General features: G+C 35.0%; 1 protein-coding gene across 2 annotated transcripts in view; it reads right to left on the reverse strand.

Annotated features, from left to right (window-relative positions):
• The window catches only part of Gel (Gelsolin), a 176572-nt gene that overhangs the window by 90632 nt on the left and 65445 nt on the right, over positions 1–20495 (reverse strand). The window contains exon 1 of one of the 2 annotated variants that reach the window (XM_075291813.1): positions 20313–20492. The exons of the other annotated variant lie outside the window; for it this stretch is intronic. The gene's annotated coding sequence lies outside the window, so the exon portion shown is untranslated. Of the gene's footprint in view, positions 1–20312; positions 20493–20495 lie in introns of those variants that run through there. 2 annotated transcript variants of the gene reach the window in all.

A 20495-nucleotide genomic window follows, 5' to 3' on the forward strand; every position in this document is an offset into this window, starting at 1 on the left:
ATAATAATGTGTAACACAAACATTAGCTTAATATGAGGGTTCAAGTTTAAGGAGCAGTCAAGTTGTTAGTAGATAAAGCTTTCGATTTATGATTGAGACAACATTTTGAATAGGCACGAATACGAGAGTTGCCTTTTATATTTCGAGATAAGGGAACAAAATATTAATAAAGGAAAATAGTTTTATTGTTTTTCAAAATATTCCCCATTAAGATCTTCACACTTTTTCATCCAAGCAAATACCAAAAATTGAAAATTGTTCCACAAACATTTCTTTTTAAAAGCATTCCGGGATCCTCCATCAATTTTCTTCCACTTCCGATTAGGGTTGCCGTAATCTGGTAGACACAAAATTTTTTTTTTCAATCACGAAATTAATTGATCCAATTAATTTTTTAATTGAAGTGTCTTCAATTACAGAAATGATAGTATCAATTAAAAAATTAATTGAAGGTCAATTAAAAAATTAATTGATACTATTATTTTTTGAGATTGTTTTTGTTTCAATTAAAAAAAAATTGTTGAATCAATTAAATGTTTAATTGAATATATGTGGAAGATTTACCCTACCAATTTTTTCAAAAACAGTTGCTCATATTTTATCACTTTTGGTAAATTTGCTTAAACGCTACGCGAGACACAATAGTGGTTAAAAAGTCCATAAATGTCTACAGACAGGAAAATTTCTAAATATGTTGGAGCCTCTGAAACTTTCTCCCAAGATTTTATATCAAAAGTTGATATTTTTGCAAATTTTGTTGTTTCTTGAAATTCGAAAGCCGAAGCTCATATACTGGCACATTACTATCGGGATATATTTTCGAGATATATGTATATCACTTGGCAAACCTTATGTCGTTACGGCTCGTTAGCTCTGCGGTGACAATCGCTGTTTCTTGCTTTCAATATTGTGAATTTGGAATCGCCATGGACATGGACATGGGCCTTAAATTTTGAATGTGCCCTACAAACATTTTTTGAAATCGATGGTACATCTTGGAATCCCTATCAAAATGCTTTCATTTAGTTGTTTGATTACATTTCCAATCAGTTAGCGATTATTATAATGAAACTTAAAACTCCAAATTTTGTGAGAGATTCGGAACACTTCCTGGAGACAAAATTGTGGCACAATTCAGGCGACTCCCGGCTTACCAGAGTAAGCCCTACTTCCGATGAAGTTCTTTTGGATCAGTGTTAGAAAATTCGCTATGTAGCCGTCAAAAGTACAAAAAAAATTAAATTTTCGTCAATTGAATGTCGCACCAAAAAGTATAGAAAATCTATAAACAATTAAACAAGCAATAAAAATAAAATTAAGATTTCAACTTTGCGGTGATTTGAACGTGTGCCAGATGACTTTTTCACTTCCATGGAAAACTATTTTTTTATATCCTGCGCCACAATGTGGAACAGGATATGTGTTTTGGGTCAGAATAGAACCCTATTGATTTTGGAAGAAATCGGTTCAGTTGTAGATATAGCTCCCATATATAGGTTAGGTTAGGTGGCAGCCCGATGTATCAGGCTCACTTAGACTATTCAGTCCATTGTGTTACCACATTGGCGAACTTCTCTCTTATCACTGAGTGCTGCCCGATTCCATGTTAAGCTCAATGACAAGGGACCTCCTTTTTATGGCCGAGTCCGAACGGCGTTCCACATTGCAGTGAAACCACTTAGAGAAGCTTTGAAACCCTCAGAAATGTCACCAGCATTACTGAGGTGGGATAATCCACCGCTGAAGAACTTTTTGTGTTCGGTCGAAGCAGGAATCGAACCCACGACCTTGTGTATACAAAGCGGGCATGCTAACCATTGCACCACGGTGGCTCCCAGCTCCCACATATATCTTTCACCCGATATCTACAAATATAGCCCCAGAAGCCAAAATTCCAGCCTGATTTGCTTTAAATTTTGCACAAGGAGTAGAATTAATGTTCTCGATATACGTGCCAATTTGGGTTGAAATCGGTTCAGATTTAGATATAGCTCCCATATATATATTTCGTCCGATTTACACTCATAAAACCCCAGAGGTCAAATTGGTAATGCGATTTAAGTGAAAATTTGCACAGGATGTAGAATTAATTTGTTTTTTTACACCCCCTACTATAGGATGGAGGGTATATTAACTTTTTACATTCCGTTCGTAACACATCGAAATATTGCTTTAAGACCCCATAAGGTTTATAACCTCCGGGTTGTGGTGAAATTCTGAGTCGATCTAACCAAACCCCCATATTTGGCTTGCGGAACCTCTTGAGGAGCGAAATTCATCCGATCCGATTGAAATTTGGAACGTGGTGTTAGTATATGGCCTCTAACAACCATACAAAAATTGGTCCATATCGGTCCATAATTATATACAGCACCCATATAACCCAATTCCCAAATTTGACCTCCGGAGCCTCTTGGAGGAGCAAAATTCATCCGATCTGATTGAAATTTGGTACGTAGTTCATCCGATCCGGTTAAAATTTGGTACGTGGTGTTAGTATTGGTATGTAACAACCATGCAAAAATTGGTCGATATTGGTTCATAATTATACATAGCAGCCATATAAACCGATCCCCAGACTTTATCTCCGGAGCCTCTTGGAGGACCAAAATTCATCAGATTCGGTTGAAATTTGGTACATTGTGCTTGTATATGGCCACTAACAACCATGGCAAACTTGGTCCATATCGGTATATAGTTATATATAGCCCCTATATAAACCGATCCCCAATCACACAAAAATTGGTCCATATCGAGTCATAATTGCATATAGCCCCCATATAAAGCGACCCCCATATTTCAATTCTGGGTTTCTTATTACCACGGTTCATAATTATTTGTAGACTTCCCTATATATACCGGTCAAGAACTGAATTATATGCGTATATAATCTGCTTTTATGTGTCTAATATATACCATGTATGGACTAACTTATAATTTAGAAGACGATATTAAGAAGTTTTAAGATACCTTGCCATCGGTAAATATTACAACAACCCAAGTAATTCGATTGTGGATGAGAGTCTTTAGTAGAAGTTTCGTCGCAACCCATGGTAGAGGGTACATAAGATTCGGCATGGCCGACCTAACGGCGGTATATACTTGTTCTTTTTTGAATTTTTCGAAAAATATTTTCTCATTTTTGTGAAATCCGCGTGATATCTGCATTTGTAATACAATTTAGTTAAAATTTCCTAAAATTAACCTACATTTTCTAAAACAAACCAACCTGGTTGGTTCACAGTTTTTTGAGTACAATGTCATATACTTGTCTTGAAGCACAGCGATTGTATTTGTAGAGCATTTCTTTCGGTACGCTGGTCCCATTAATCCCATCTACTTGCAGCGAAACTGTCATCTAATTATCGGAATAAATGCGTATAATTCACTAAACCCAAAGTGGATTACACTTGAACCTCATGAAAAAAGAAATTTTATAGCAGACTTTGCCTTAACAAATTTGCCAACACATATCACATTTCCTTTGTCAAAGTCACATAATTGATTTGAGTACAGTTACAAAATTTTCCAATTTTAATAGAATTTTAAAATATATTCGATTAAAAATCTAATTGATGCAATAATTTGTTAATTATAAAAAATTAATCCCAAAAATAAATTTTTATCAATTATCTTTTAATTGGATCAGTTAATTTAATATAGTAGTATGTAATGTCGAATCGATCTTTTCGGAATCTTTCGAATATGATTGCAATCTATGAAAGAGATATGTAAAAACCCTTAGCATGCAAGGCGGGCCTGCTAACCATTGCTCTACCGTGGCCAACTAAATGTATTTTTCTGTTGAATAAAGTCTCTTTAATCGGTTCGTGGTCGCCGAAAACTATGCTATATAAATATAACTATTTGACTGTTTGCGTTGCTTGTGTTTTGATGACTATAGCAATAATTGTCTGTTGATGACAATAACAGCTACGTCGCCCAGTGAATAGTGTGTTGGCTTACAAACTGTATGGTCCGCGATCCAATTCTCCGTCCAGGCGAAAGGTAAAATTTAAAAAATGTATAAAAATAATTTCTTCTACATTGTTTGTATTACAGAAAAATGTGCTAAAAACTAAAAAACCTCGTGGAAGTGAGAAAGATTTGAGAGAAGATGTATTAGCCAGGAAAGAAAAAATTTTTGAGTTAGCCGTTGTGAAATTGTGTTTACATCCTGTAAAAACATCAATATTGATTACAAAAAGTAATACACTTCCTCCAAACAAACTAACTTAGAGCGAAAAGCAAATGGGAAACGATATTTCTTTGTTTAAAATTTCGTTTGAGAGGAAAGAATTACTTTTTTGAGTGTATTATTCATTTGTGCCTGGATATTTGAACAAATTAAAAGTCTTATTTCCTAATTCGCTAATTCTGTTCCCATGTGCATATAGCTCTTGTATTAGAATCAGATTTGCTATAGGTTTATTCTCTGTCATACACATAGCACAGTCAAAACACAAGTTTTGATTTTGTTTTCCACTCTGACGGTTTTGTATGAATAAACTGCAACCGGGTTTTTCCTCACACTTTCTTTGAACTATGCAATGAAGGTGGCAGACGTATTCAAATTCCAGCTAATGTGATCTGATTCATATTAATACCGAAAAAAACGTTTCTTTTGTTCATATCGTTATTTTTTATTATTGCTATAATTAATACAATTGCAAGAGGAAATTCCCTCCTTAACAAATCGCTAAATATGTAACACATCAATGAAGCTTTTGTAAATCAATCGACTGTGAAAACTCAATTAAAGATGAGCAGATTATATGCACGTAATTATGGTCACATAAATATTAAGTTATAGATCATTAATTGGCATATAATTGAATGGAATTAGGATAGAATCCATTTGATTATATTAAATGTAAATTCTTTGCCATCTGTCACGAAACGTGCGTCAGCTGTTTAAACCAGTGTTGCCAAAAAGATAAAAGGTAAAACATTACCCTTTAGAAGCTATATGACACCTATCATACTACTCTCATATAGCCTTCAAGAAACACATTATGACATATCCGTTCCCATAATGAAATCAATTAAAATACAACGTCACATAAAATAATATTATAATTTTTGAACTAGCAATAAATTGTTGTTACAGAAAATTTTTAAAGTTAAACAAAATTTTTGTTGATATAACAAAATGGGTTGCTAATGTGACAAAATATTACTAAAATCGTTGTTGTTGTAACAGTTTTAACGTAATTTCATCCAATTTGTTCAATGCTTTGGTACTTCAGCTGGTGTCCAGATTTAGGAACTCTGCGACAAGGGTGGGGTGGGTCCAGAGTGATCTGATGGTGAATCGGGTAGGTTTAGCTGGGCAAGCAAAAAAGTGACGAGTGTCATGTGGCCCTTGGTTACAGATGGGACACACGTCAGCTAAATACGCTGCTATCAATCACTGATATGTAGAAATTGAGGCGGCTGCACTTGCCTGATCTTAATTGGGCTAAAACCACCCTACTCTGCCTTTGGAGGTCTCTTTCCTCCGGTGCTATGAGCGGTGGTCGGACTCCAAGAACAGGATTAACCTTGTAGCTTCTCACCGCTTCAGCTACAGTATCCTCGTGAATCCTGTTCAGACCTGTCTGATGTGCTGCCTCATCTAGAGGCTCACTTTTGTAACGCTGGATCTCAGGCTCTAGAAGGTGAAGATCAACCCTTACATTCCAAGATGGTGATTTGGATGACAACTTCGATAGCAACCCAGGAGGTACTGCTTTGACAACATGTAATTGTGTCGACGGACCGGGATCAGCAATGTATACGTTTAAACGATCGCATATATCATTAATAATGGGCCCGGATGCCACGAGGACCGTCCTGTGACACGGTTTGGGCTGATTGAGTCCAATATTAATGTGTGCTGAAATGGCATGCAAGGCCACCGGGATCAGCAATGTAGACGTTTAAACGATCCATATGTCATTAACAATGGGCCCGGATGCCAGGATTGTACAGTCATCCGCATATGATACAATTTCGACGCCGTCAGGAGGGGATGGAATTGAGGACAGGTAGAGATTAAAAAATATCACTCCACCCTGGGGAACTCCCTGTTTAACTCTACGGGGTTTTGACTTCTTGCCCCTGAATTCCAAGTACGACTTGCGTCCGCACAGATAATTCAGAACCCAACGCTTGGTTCCTGCCGGATAGTGTGGCATGGTTGACCGTATCGAATGCCTTCGATAGGTCAAGCGCCACGAGAACCGTCCTGTGACACGGTTTGGGCTGATTGAGTCCCATATTAATGTGTGCTGAAATGGCATGCAAGGCCACCGGGATCAGCAATGTAGACGTTTAAACGATCCATATGTCATTAACAGGGCCCATTGTTACCAGGATTGTACAGTCATCCGCATATGATGCAATTTCGAAGCCGTCAGGAGGGGATGGAATTGAGGACAGGTAGAGATTAAAAAATATCACTCCACCCTGGGGAACTCCCTGTTTAACTCTACGGGGTTTTGACTTCTTGCCCCTGAATTCCAAGTACGACTTGCGTCCGCACAGATAATTCAGAACCCAACGCTTGGTTCCTGCCGGATAGTGTGGCATGGTTGACCGTATCGAATGCCTTCGATAGGTCAAGCGCCACGAGAACCGTCCTGTGACACGGTTAGGGCTGATTGAGTCCCATATTAATGTGTGCTTAAATGGCATGCAAGGGTGTCGTCGTACTATGAACCTTGCGGAATCCATGTTGATGGTGGGCAGCTGGAAAATTCTCCACAAGGCTGGAGAGGAGTAGTGCCTCAATTGTCTTGGCTACTGGCGAGAGAAGGAATATCGGTCTGTACGATTCACCCTTGCTCGAGTCTTTTCCTGGTTTCAGTAGTGGAATCACTCTACCCATTTTCCAGACATCGGGTATAATGAGGGATTCTAAGGACAATTTGAGGAGTCTGGTCAAGTACTCAACTCCCAGTATTCCCAGATGCTTCAGCATCTAAATCTAAAATCGTAATTGTCTTTACAAATTACGTTGTTGGCTCAAATTTAAACATAATTTTAATTGTATTGACAATAAAATTAATTGATATTTTTTTTTTGTGTGATTCAATTTTTGTATTTAAAACATCGTTAAATTTAATTTATGTTTCATACAAATACACACATATGTACAATGGAAGACTATTGTTTGATCTAATTAGCAAAACATTAAGGCTCGTGACGTCCACATAATATGGCAAAGATTTATACTGACACCTTCTATACTTTAGCAATTTTCTAGGAAATATTTCGATTATTTTTGTTTCTAATTAGAAAAACACGCATATCTACAAACTTTGATATTTATCTGCGTATATTTATTTAATCACTATACAAATTTTTGTTCATAGACAAACATCTATGTGTGTGTGTGTGTAACTGAATGCCCTGCATGAGGGCAAAATTCTACGAATGGGCAAAACAAAAACAAAACATCCATTGATATTGGAAATGATGTGAAGCATCAAATTTTAGATAAGAACGCGTGTTGCGTGCATTAATAGCAAAAGCTTTTTTCCCCACCCACACAAGAAAGTGCCCATATGTTAATGGTTGGGGATTCCCATATCGCTCATAAAGTAATGGAACACCTTGAGTAAATTGTAATTGTTTGTGCGCAGCATTATTGCAGTTAATTAGTGTATCCAATGAAAAGGATTTTTCTTAGAACACTCTACATTTGGTAAGAGTCATTAACGTTTCCCCGGCAATCCTAATACAGTATAAAGTATTCATAGGTGATGGTCATTTCATGTAAGTATCCTGATAAAGTATGAATAATATTTAATCAAATATTTGTCATACGCACCATAGCACCAATAATCATAAAAACAAATATGATGTTAACACACAAAATTTTTTTTTCTGATTCAATCACGAAATTAATTGATCCAATTAATTTTTTAATTGAAATGTCTTCAATCATAGAAATGATGGTATCAATAAAAAAATTAATTGTAAGTCAATTAAAAAATAAATTGATCCATTTAAAAAAAAATTTTTGAATCATTTACATTTTTAATTTAATATTTTTATACCCTCCACCATAGGATGGGGGGGTATATTAACTTTGTCATTCCGTTTATAACACATCGAAATATTGCTCTAAGACCCCATAAAGTATATATATTCTGGGTCGTGGTACAATTCTGAGTGGATCTAAGCATGTCCGTCTGTTGAAATCACGCTAACTTCCGAACGAAACAAGCTATAGATTTGAAACTTGGCACAAGTAGTTGTTATTGATGTAGGTCGGATGGTATTGCAAATGGGCCATATCGGACCACTTTTACGTATAGCCCCATATTGGAGGAGCAAAATTCATCCGATCCGGTTGAAATTTGGTACATGGTGTTAGTATATGGTCTCTCACAACCATGCAAAAATTGGTCCAAATCGGTCCATAATTATATATAGCCCCCATATAAACCGATCCCCAGATTTGGCTTGCGAAGCCTCTAAGAGAAGCAAATTTCATCCGATCCGGCTGAAATTTGGTACATGGTGTTAGTATATCGTCTTTAACAAACATTCAAAAATTGGTACACATCGGTCCATAATCATATATAGCCCCTATATAAACCGATCCCCAGATTTGGCTTGCGGAGCCTCTAAGAGAAGCAAATTTCATCCGATCCGGCTGAAATTTGATACATGGTGTAAGTATATGGTCTCTAAAAACTATGCATAAATTGGTCCACATCAGTCCATAATTATATATCGCCCCCATATAAACAGATCCCCCGATTCGGCTTGCGGAGCCTCTAAGAGAAGCAAATTTCATCCGATCCGGCTGAAATTTGGTACATGGTGTTAGTATATGGTCTCTAATGACCATGCAAAAAGTGGTCGAAATCGGTCAATAATTATATATAGCCCTCATATAAACCGATCCCCAGATTTGACCTCCTGAGCTTCATGGATGAGCAAAATTCATCCGATTCGGTTGAAATTTGGTACGTGGTGTTAGAATATGGTCTCTGACAACCATGCAGGAATTGGTCCATATCGGTCCATAATTATATGTAGCTCCCATATAACCCGATTCCCAGATTTGACCACCGGAGCCCCTGGGAAGAGAAAAATTCACCCGATCCGGTTGAAATTTGGTACGTGCTGTTAGTATATGGTCTCTAACAACCATGCAAAAATCGGTCCATACCGGTCTTAATTATATATAACCACCATTTAAACAGATCCCCAGATTTGACCTCCGGAGCTATTGGAGGAGCAAAATTCATTCGAACCGGTTGAAATTTGGTACGTGGTGAAATTTGGTACATTGCGCTAGTATATGGCCGCTAACAACCATGCCAAAATTGGTCCATATCGGTCTATTGTTATATATAGCCGATCCCCAAAAATAATCTCACAAAATTTTATGTCTATAGAAAATTTTGTCAAAATTTTATTACTATAGAAATTTTTTTCAAAATTTTATTTCTATAGAAAATTTTGCCAAATTTTATTGCTACACCCTCAAAAAAAATCGCCTCTCTAACATATGGTCCAAACATATTTTGCAGGAAGCACATATATTATTGGATACTGCCGAAACATTAATATGTTTGTTTTATGTGAACATATAATATGTTTGGAAGCATTTTGAGCCCAAAAATATTATATGCTTGGAAGAATTTTCCCCAAAGAAGATTGTGCTCATTCCCTAACATAATTTTCACTTCCACGAAATTTTTTAGTTCTTGGCACCTTTTTCTGTAATACAAATAATGTTGAAGAAATTATTCAATTTTATAATTTTTTTTAAATTTTACCTTTCGCCTGGACGGAGAATCGAACCGAGGACCATACAGTTTGTAAGCCAACACACTACCACTGAGCTACGTAGCTGTTATAGTCACCAGTAGACAATTATCGTTATAAGTTACATTTATACAGCATAGTTTGCAGCGCCCACGAGCCCATGCAAACATAACATTATTTAACAGAAACATACATGTGTTGGCAACGTGGAGTAGTGGTTAGCATGTCTGCCGTACATGCAAAGGGTCGTGGGTTCAATCCCTGCTCCGACCAAACACCATTTTTTTTTAATATACACATTTATATTTATACTATATTAAATTTTTATAATGAAACTTCGAAATGTGGGTTATTAAAGATTTACAGTCAGAAACAGTGCTTGATATAAACGAAATGGACTGAGCTTTTGGCTAAGATATTATTTTTTATTGCAAAAATAACAATTTTGTAATAAAAAACTTGTTTTGGTATAAAAGTTTGAAATTTTGGAAGGAATTCAAAAACTCTAACAAAGGAAGAACGTGGGGTCGAGTATAAATATACGCAAATAATATACACAAATTAAATAATAATTAGGCTTAAATTAAATAATATTTAGACTTAAGCATATACAATTTTTGGCCTTATCATAAAGCAGTTTCCGAAACAACATATAAGCGGTTTCACAGAAATTGCTCTCTTTTGATTCTCTCGCTGTGTTAATTTGATATCTTTCGTCGACCCTCCCGGTTTTTATCTCTATTTCTTTCTCTATACTCTCTCTCTCTCTCTCTCTCTCTCTCTCTGTCGCTCTCTGAATAAAATATCACAACATATATATGTTTACTCGAAATTTGTAAATGTATATATGTTTACATTCACACATATAATTTTTATGAAACATGCATGCCCCAAACATAATATATTCTAACCTATTAACATATGTGTTCCAAACATTTAGTGTTAGTTTGAGAACATTACATGTTTGCACTTAAATATATGGTGTTTAAAAATTGTGCCCGAAACACATTTTATTTATATCGAAACATATGAAAAACATATTTTTCTAACAGTGTATAGAAAATTTTCGTGGACTCTTTTTCTGTGAATGACCAAGAGAGAAGTTCACCAATGTGGTATCACAATGGAGTGAATAGTCTAAGTGAGCCTGATACATCGGGCTGCCACATAACCTAACCTAACCTAACGTAACCTAACCTGAATGACCAATACTTGTATACCCTCACAATTGAATTTAAAACTTGTGGAAATTGTTTAAAGTTTTTACAATTGGGCTTAAATATTTTTGTTAAAGACGTGTGAAATCCTTCAAATTCGTTGAGTGCTATACAAGTTTTCGACTTAGTAGTGGCGATGTTATAGAGAAAATGTGAGTTTTTTGGTCATTTTTTAACCAAATCGGAATATTATATATATGTGGGCTTCGTCTAAATCGCGCGAAAGATATATATGGGAGCTATATCTAAATCTGAACCAATTTTTACTAAATTTGGTATGTATAGTAAGAATATTAGTTCTACTTGCTGTGCATAAATTTCACGTACATCGGATTTGGCTTAAGGTAAGTACTATGTTCGCTTTTCGAATTCAAATTTTCGCGGTTACTTTATTAAAACAGTTCAATATAAAGAAGACAAATTAACTCAATTGTTGAGCAGTTTCTTGTTCCTCTAAATTTCGGCATTATGGGAATATGTTTGTTTTCATTTATAATTTTGATTAATTCAGGAAAAGTAATCGCAAAAATAAAGTGATTTTCAACTCGAAAACCGAACATAGTACTCACCTTTATGTGGTAAATCGGGCGAAAGATATATACGGGAGTTACATATATCTAAATCTCAACCGAGCCCAACCATAGTAAGGATGGTAGTACTACTCCCTGTGCCAAATTTCACGTATAAAACTCTTACTTCTGGGATCATATAAGTGCATATCGGGCAAAAGATATATATGGGAGCTATATCTAAATCTGAACCGATTTCTTCCAAAATCAGTAGGGTTCTATTCTGACCCAAAACAGATACCTGTGCCAAATTTGATTCAATCGGACTAAAACTGCGACCTAGACTTTGATCACAAAAATGTGTTCACAGACAGACGGACGGTCGGATATGGCCGACCTTGAGCATTATTGCCAAAGATACCATGCGGCCATTTCATCTCTTTCTGGGTGTTGCAAACATCTGCATAAACTTATAATACCCAATTCCACAGTGTGGCGCAGGGTATAACCAGTATATAGTGGCAAAAGTTCGGCCGCGCCGAATATTAATTAGGCACCAACATGGAACGCATACAAAATCTCTCCTCATAGTAAATTGTCTTATGTGTACATGACATATATAATATCACGACTTTTTCTACGGGCTGGGACTTTATTATGAACACTTCAGGTCATAACTTTCATATAAAGATTTTCAAGTGAATTTGATTGGACGTACCCCTCACGCAGAGAAGGTATGTAAATGATTACCCCATAGGGAAAACTTTTTATATAGAATTTATATAGAAATGGGCTATTCATCGAATTATACATCCATTGCCTATATGGAGGATATATCAAAACATTAATGATATTTATGGTCCGTTATGTGCCCAAAATAATTTGCGGACATTTCAAGTCGAATCGAAAAATTAGGGAGTCTTAAATTCCTGTCTAAGTATTCAAGAAACTCGAATGAAAATATCACCTTTCATATGATTTGAGATCTAAATTCTGTAAATTTATATAGAGATGGGCTATTCATCGAATTATACATCCATTGCCTATATGGAGGATATATCAAAGCATTAATGATATTTATGGTCCGTTATGTGCCCAATCGCTATAAACTATCGCTATAAACTACTGTTTGGCAGAGTTTCTTTTGGATCTAAATTAAATATAGTTTTCAAATTTCAAGCAAATCGGTCAACATGTCTTCATGAAGTAAAATCGTGAGATCGGTCTATATGACAGCTATATCCAAATGTTGACGGTTATAATCAAACTTTACCACAGGGTTTTATGGACCTAAAATACTCCTACATTTCTAATTTCGTAAAAATCGGATAAAAGTACTTGCATTTATAGGCTCAAGAAGTCAAATCGGTGGATGGCTTTATATAATGGCTATACCAAAACATGGGCCTATACACTAACATAATAAAAAAAATTATGTTCTAAAATCGTGAACGGTCGGTAACAAAATGAAATGGAAATGTTCACGAAAAATCAAAACGGAATGTTCACGGTTTCGTCCGCGGACGTTCACGATTTTATGAACGGCTTTCCTTTTTCTTTGGCCATGAAAAGTCTTGAAATATAAATATAGCGCATATGGTGCAAGTAATCCAGGTTCGAGTCACGGTCGGAAATTTTTTATATAAATTCGTAACCATTACGTTTTCAGATCATGAACGCTGATTGTTGTTTTGACAAATCAAATTAAACTTCTTTTTCAAGTTCAATTAGTATAAAATTCAGGAAAAATATTCAGTTAGGCTTTCGCTTTTCCAAATCCGAGTTGCCGGGCCTCACGCTTGACACCTGCCATCAGATTTTGTACAGCCACCTTGTCCAGCTTCTTCGCCGCAGAAAGCCAGTTTGCCTTGAACTGCTGCTCGTCCTTAGCAGTTTTTTTGGTCTTCTTTAGGTTCCGCTTGACAATAGCCCAGTATTTCTCAATTGGGCGGAGCTCTGGCGTGTTGGGAGGGTTCTTGTCCTTGGGAACCACCTGCACGTTGTTGGCGGCGTACCACTCCATGGCCTTTTTACCGTAATGGCAAGATGCCAAATCCGGCCAAAACAGTACGGAACAACCGTGTTTCTTCAGGAAAGGCAGCAGACGTTTATTCAAACACTCTTTCACGTAAATTTCTTGGTTGACAGTCCTTTTGCCGTATAAAACTCTTGTCCCGGAAGCTGCTTGTAGTCGGCTTTGACGTAGGTTTCGTCGTCCATTACCACGCAGTCAAACTTCGTCAGCATCGTCGTGTACAGCCTCCGGGATCGCGCTTTGGCCGTCGTATTTTGTTTATCATCGCGATTTGTAAGTCGATAGTCCGGCTTGTTTTTTGGCTCGATGCACGGTTGTAGACGATACACCCAGCTTATTTGCGGCATCTCGGAGAGAGAGGTTAGGGTTTCGCTTGAAACTACCGGCAACTCTCTTTGTCGTCTCAGCGGCTTCCGGTTTTCGATTTCCCCCCGATCCAGACTTCCTGGCTGTCGACAAACGTTCCCCAAACACTTTAATTACATTTGTAACTGTTGATTTGGCAACTTTTAGCGATTTTGCCAGCTTTGCTTGCGAGTTGCTCGGATTTTCGAGATGCGCGAGCAAAATTTTGATACGCTGCTCTTCTTGCTTGGACGGCATTTTGACAACTGCAGAGTGAATTCCAAAATCAAAATAGGAGCAACATTCTACACACACACACCTTCAAAATGAGAGGTGTTCAGGTTTTTTAAATGCAAAATTGAAAGAAATACGTCAAGTTTATATTGACCAAATTTTGACCGTATCACCCTTTAGTTTCATTAATGAAGGCTGTCTCTTAAAAAATCACCCTTTATGTGTTACATTTTGTTTGTCTTTGCCTTGATACATACACGCTCCTTCTTCTTCTTTGTCGATTGAGAAAATGTTTTTTTCCTCCAACAAATCGACCCAATATCGTCAGTTTCTGTTAGTGTAGTTGTGTTTTGGTGCGAATGTTGAAAGCTGTGAACACAAATCTAGTGGAATAATTTAGTTTTGCCTTCCGGTGCAGAAAACTAAAGCAACAAGAAAAAACTACAACAAATAAACATTCACAGCATAAAAGCCAAAACATTTTGTTTAACAAGTAAGGAAAATCATTAGAAACATTAACAAATATACTCATTAGGATAGCAAATACAACGAATACATGAGCATGTACGTGTGTGTGTGTGTGAGCCTTCACAAAGTTGCTATTAATGGGTAAATACTGTAATTATGAAAATAAATTTAGCTGTTGAACGCATGAAGCGCAATCTAGGTACCACCTACATTACCCATTGAAAAAAAATTCCATTTGGTTTTGTACAAGAAAACCACATTGAGAGAATGCAGTGTATTAAGGTTCATTCGCATTGCTTCGAGATGAGTGTATTCGGTTGGAAATAATACTTCTGATTAGTGCGAAGGCAAGCCACTGAATAGCTTCAAATAGAAAATAAAAAAATAATTTAAGCCATGACTAACATTTTTTTTAAAATTATAATTACGATTATTCACTTCAATTGGCAGGTTAAGTTTTTATTAGGCCATGTGGAACAGATTTATTTATAGTTCAATACATATCTTTCGCCCGATAAGCACATATATGGCGCCAGAATTTTACCCTGATTTCCATCAGAAATAAAATTTTGAGAAAATTTTCGATAGAAATAATATTTTGATAAAATTTTCTATAGAAATAAAATTTTGGAAAATTTTCTATAGAAATAAAATTTTGGAAAATTTTTTATAGAAATAAAATTTTTCTATAGCAATAAAATTTTGTCAATATTTTTTATAGCAATAAAATTTTCACAAGATTGTCTATAGCAAAAAAATGTTGCCAAAATTGTCTATAGCAATAAAATATTGAACATATTGAGATCATTTTCTATAGAATTAAAATTTTGAGAAATTTTTCTACAGCAATAAAATTTTGTCAATATTTTCTATAGCAATAAAATTTTGTCAATATTTTCTATAGCAATAAAATTTTGTCAATATTTTCTATAGCAATAAAATTTTGTCAATAATTTCTATAGCAATAAAATTTTGACAAGATTGTCTATAGCAACAAAATTTTGGCAAAATTTTTCTATTGACAAAATTTTCTATAGAAATAAAATTTTGACTAAATTTTCTATAGAAATAAAATTTTGAGAAAATTTTCTATAAAAATAAAATTTTGAGAAAATTTTCTATAGATATAAAATGTTGACAAAATTTTCTATATCAATAAAATTTTTACAAGATTTTTTGTAAAAAAAAATTGACAAAATTTTCTATAGCAATACAATTTTGACAACATTTTCTATAGAAATAAAAATTTTACAAAATTTTCTATAGAAATAACATTTTGACAACATTTTCCATAGCAATAAAATTTTGACAAAATTTTGTGTCGAAATAAAGTTTTGACAAAATTTTCTATACCAATAAAATTTTGACAAGATTTTCTATAAAAATAAAATTTTCTATAACAATAAAATTTTGACAAAATTTTCTAGAAAAATAAAATTTCTATAAAAATAAAATTTCTATGGAATTTTAACAACATTTTCTACAGAAATAAAATTTTGACAAAATCTTCTATAACAGGTTGGCTGATAAGTCCCCGGTCTGACACATAGATGGAAAATTTTCTATAGAAATAAAATTTTGAGAAAATATAGAAATAAAATTTGGAGAAAGGTGATACGGTCAAAATTAAAGGGTGATACGGTCAAAATTTGGTCAAGGGAATACGCGTGTAAATCGGTGAAATCGTTTATTTAAAAAATCAAATTAAATTTCTTTTTCAAGTTCAATTAGTATAAAATTCAGGAAAAATATTCAGTTAGGCTTTCGCTTTTCCAAATCCGAATTGCCGGGCCTCACGCTTGACACCTGGCATCAGATTTTGTACAGCCACCTTGTCCACCTTCTTCGCCGCAGAAAGCCAGTTTGCCTTGAACTGCTGCTCGTCCTTAGCAGTTTTTTGGTTTTCTTTAGGTTCCGCTTGACAATAGCCCAGTATTTCTCAATTGGGCGGATCTCTGGCGTGTTGGGAGGGTTCTTGTCCTTGGGAACCACCTGCACGTTGTTGGCGGCGTACCACTCCATGGCCTTTTTACCGTAATGGCAAGATGCCAAATCCGGCCAAAACAGTACGGAACAACCGTGTTTCTTCAGGGAAGGCAGCAGACGTTTACTCAAACACTCTTTCACGTAAATTTCTTGGTTGACAGTCCCGGAAGCTATGAAAATGCTGCTTTTCAAGCCACAGGTACAGATGGCTTGCCAAACCAGATATTTCTTTGCGAACTTTGACAGTTTTATGTGCTTGAAAATATCTGCTACCTTTCCCCTTCCTTTTGCCGTATAAAACTCCTGTCCCGGAAGCTGCTTGTCGTCGGCTTTGACGTAGGTTTCGTCGTCCATTACCACGCAGTCAAACTTCGTCAGCATCGTCGTGTACAGCTTCCGGGATCGCGCTTTGGCCGTCATATTTTGTTTATCATCGCGATTTGGAGTCACTACCTTCTTGTTAGTCGATAGTCCGGCTCGTTTGTTGGCTCGATGCACGGTTGTAGACGATACACCCAGCTTATTTGCGGCATCTCGGAGAGAGAGGTTAGGGTTTCGCTTGAAACTACCGGCAACTCTCTTTGTCGTCTCAGCGGCTTCCGGTTTTCGATTTCCCCCGATCCAGACTTCCTGGCTGTCGACAAACGTACCCCAAACACTTTAATTACATTTGTAACGGTTGATTTGGCAACTTTTAGCGATTTTGCCAGCTTTGCGTGCGAGTAGCTCGGATTTTCGCGATGCGCGAGGAAAATTTTGATACGCTGCTCTTCTTGCTTGGACGGCATTTTGACAACTGAAGAGTGAATTCCAAAATCAAAATAGGAGCAACATTCTACACACACACACCTTCAAAATGAGGGGTGTTCAAATTTTGACCGTATCACCCTTATAAAATTTTGACAAAATTTTCTATATCAATAAAATTTTGACAAGATTTTCTGTAAAAAAAAATTGACAATTTTGACAAGATTTTCAATAAAAATAAAATTTTGCCAACATTTTCTATAGAAATAAAAATTTTACAGAATTTTCTATAGAAATAAAATTTTCTATAAAAATAAAATTTTGACAAAATTTTCTACAACAAAAACTCTCATTACCCGGTAATCTTGTAGGTAAGCCTGTTTAAAAATGAATAACTACTTATTAATTGGCATCGCCCCTGATTACATTTACATACGCATGTCCTAGGAGGAAAGTACTTCTCCCCAGGCATACCTTTGGCCATGAAATAATTAGTGCTTTTAAAGCATATAATCACCTAATATGTAATCACTTATTCGTAGATATACCAAAGTTTGCAAAATAGCCACTTATTGTCTCAGGCAACCAAATCTCAAAAATATTGACTTCTCTAGCCGATTACAATGGATCAAAATATGGCGAGTAATGCTGTAATATGAATATTACTTGAATAAAAACGATTGTTGCAGAAATAAACAAAAATGTAACAAATCATCTAAATAAGATTACAGACAAATTAAATTCACAGTTAAAATAGAAAGAAATGTTGTCGTTTAAGGGAGTTAAATTCACACCTACTAAAAGTGGATTTTATATATCCCTTTTTATAAGACAAATGACAGTTGAAATCTAGTGAAGTCGATTTTGAAAGTGTAATGTGAATGAGGTATAATAAAGTATTTATTTAAAACATAGTATGGTAATGTCATTAATTTAAAATCTTCAGAATTACCGTTACATAACATATTCTCTTTGAGGTTTTTTTAATGCTCAATTATGTGAATAATTATACTTAATGGTACCGTCATTTATTCTAGTTTATTAAGTCATTAACAGCCAAATGCATTACATTATTAGAATATCAATTCGAAAATTACCGAAAAGTATTTATTATTGTCATTACAAGTTAGTCATTATAACTCACCGCAATGTCATGCAATGTATAATGACAGCTTTACTCTTGGTAATGTAAATTGTAATGAGATGTGGTTACCTAGTTTTTGCTGGGATTTCCTATAGAAATAAAATTTTAAGAAAATTTTCTATATCAAAAAAATTTTAACAAAATTTTCTATAGCAATCAAATTTTGACAACACTGTCTATAGCCAAAAAAAATTTTGACAATATTTTCTATAGCAATAAAATTTTGACAAAATTCTCTATAGAAATAAAATCTTGACAAAATTTTTTCTAGAAATGAAATTTGGCAACATTTTCTATAGAAATACAAATTTTGCAAAATTTTCTATAGAAATAAAATTTTGACAATATTTTCTATAGCAATACAATGTTGACAAAATTTTCTGTAGCAGAAAAAGGTTCTTTTAAAAAATTTACAGCTACCATAGTTTATAATCGCTCATATATGTACATTTAAAAACCGGAAATAAAATAAATGTTCTCCTTGATTCATAATGCAAATAAAAAATATATTAAATCATACTGTATCTGTGTTACTAGTCGTTCAACAAATATAGTTGAATCTCAATGTATTGTCTAAAATCCACCCATAAAAGGTAACAATCTGTACAGAACAACAGGAATATGCATTCTCGCTTTTGATTATTTTAACTGATGTTTATGACCAAATTTGTAATATAAAAAAAGTATTTACAGTCGTAAGTTCGTCCAAGCCGAATCATATGTACCCTTCGCCATGAATTGCGTACAAAGCTCTACATAGGCTATCATCGCACTGAAATACAAGAAGGTCCGGTCCCAAAGTGTTTGTCCTTACACCAACGATTATACCCTCTAGTTATCAAGATATAATAACTTGGATCTGCCAAAAAATTGGCCTTCCAGAAATATTGACTTATGACCCCATAAAATATATACCGATCGACTCAGAATCACCTATTGAGTCGACCTAGCTCTTGACGTCCGTCCGTCCATCCGATCGGAATTATTAACCGATTTTGATGAAATTTGGTACACAGTGTTCTTTTGACATAGGGACGAACACTATTGAATATGGATCAAATTTAAATAAAGCTCCCATATATATGTATGTATTTCACTTCCTATGGCATTAATATTTTATTAAATCCGACCAAAATTCGGCCCTTGATATTAGTATTCACGCGCTATTTATAACGTAGATGAATTACACATATATAAAACCACAATTTTTAAATTTTAGATTTTGATACGAGTATCCAAAATAGTTCACGTTTGCGAAGTCCTTTATTATACTAGTGAAGGGTGTAAATATACTGATGCCAGATTCTAAATAAATCTGCTTTCTAAAAATGTTTTTCATGGTCAACAGCTCCCAGGTACCAGAAAAAAATGAATCATACTAAACTCCATTTAAAACAGATTTTTGTCTCAAACAAAGATTCTAGATTGTATGTTATATCTGTTAGCGTATTTCTTCTTTAAGGCCATACACAATAGGGCTCCATTGAATTGTTTCGGCAAAAAATCTTATTACGGTGTCTTATCTTTAAAGGTAAACATGGACATGTAAACACCAAGTGTGCATTATAGTACTTTTCGTGGAAAAATATTAAAACCCCAAACACGTTGCCCCGCAGATACGTATGTTCGATAGATGAATTTATTCCCAGAGTATTCACACCAAAAAAAAGTGAAAACGTCATTTTGCCAGTGGGATTGCTTCCACTGGACTTTATAAACATATGCACCATTCAAATCATCAGAAGCATAATAATGAAGCTTATTCCACGAAATTCAATTCAATATTCGATCAATTTTCACATAAAAAAAATATTTTGTTAAGCAAATCATGTACAATTTCTCCTTGTCAGCTATACCTTTTTTCAAAAAACCAAAATGTTTCAATTTTATAGTTTTTTTAATGTCAACACTGAACAATGTAAAGTTTTAATTTAACCGGTCCCAATGAAATTCTCAATTGTTATCTTTAATTGGGGTTTTTAAACGAGTTCACTTTTTTGTTTTTAATTTTTTACCGCGTCTCAGTTGTTGTTTTTAGT

The sequence above is a fragment of the Haematobia irritans genome, chromosome 1 (genome assembly GCF_050003625.1).
Source record: "Haematobia irritans isolate KBUSLIRL chromosome 1, ASM5000362v1, whole genome shotgun sequence".
Lineage (NCBI taxonomy): Eukaryota > Metazoa > Arthropoda > Insecta > Diptera > Muscidae > Haematobia > Haematobia irritans.